Source organism: Panthera leo, chromosome C1 (genome assembly GCF_018350215.1).
Source record: "Panthera leo isolate Ple1 chromosome C1, P.leo_Ple1_pat1.1, whole genome shotgun sequence".
NCBI lineage: Eukaryota > Metazoa > Chordata > Mammalia > Carnivora > Felidae > Panthera > Panthera leo.
The window spans coordinates 152107824-152108587 of record NC_056686.1 but is presented as its reverse complement, the minus strand read 5'-3'; the positions used below and the strand labels follow the sequence as shown (position 1 = coordinate 152108587).

Genomic DNA, 764 nt, shown 5'->3' with positions numbered 1-764 from the left:
CTATTAGCAACATCAAAATCTTGTATTAAAAAAATGGAACATTAGGTCATTTGCCAAATCTTTACTGAAAGCAGTAAGCCACTGTAAGTTAGATTCCTTGCAGAAGGGGTGGGGCAGAAACATCAGATCAAATTGATATTCAGGTTGACCTTATCGTTTCCAGTCATCTCAAAACTTTAATTCACTATCAATTGTGTACTTATGTCTTTGTTCATATTTCTCTCATATTATTTTTAATGGAGTACTTTAAATCATAGGTACATACATATTATTTGCAAGCATTTGGAGAGTGTTCATTTCGGCAGCACATATATTAAAAATTGGAATGATGCAGAAAAGATTAGCATCGCCTCTGTGCGAGGACGACACACACATCTGTGAAAGAATTTGGAGAAGAAAATATTTGTGACTATTTTAAAGAGAGGCAGCTAAAAATGAGAAAGCAAAAATGTTCATATACTTTATACATATCAAAATATTTCTGTTACGTGGAGTTTATTTTTATTTTAAAGGGCTTTCGTTTTCTTGCTTATAATCTAGCATGAATATTTGATGAGTCAAGATTCTTGCCCTAAAAATAGGTTATGGTTTTTGTAGGTATGCTTTAAGCTTACTTGCATTTATGATAATACATAGTTTTATTTTCTCAAAGAGACATTATTTAAAACTACAATAAAATTTTACCCAATATTTTGATCACGTGCCATGTAATAGGCTTTTGCATTTCCTATAACATTGTGAATTTAAAATTTTCCCTTTTTTAT

The 764-nt window shown here is 30.6% G+C and overlaps 1 pseudogene; it reads left to right on the top strand.

Moving 5' to 3' along the window:
* The first annotated feature begins 289 nt into the window (after positions 1-289).
* Positions 290-405, top strand: LOC122228995 (annotated as a pseudogene).
* The last annotated feature ends 359 nt before the right edge of the window (positions 406-764 follow it).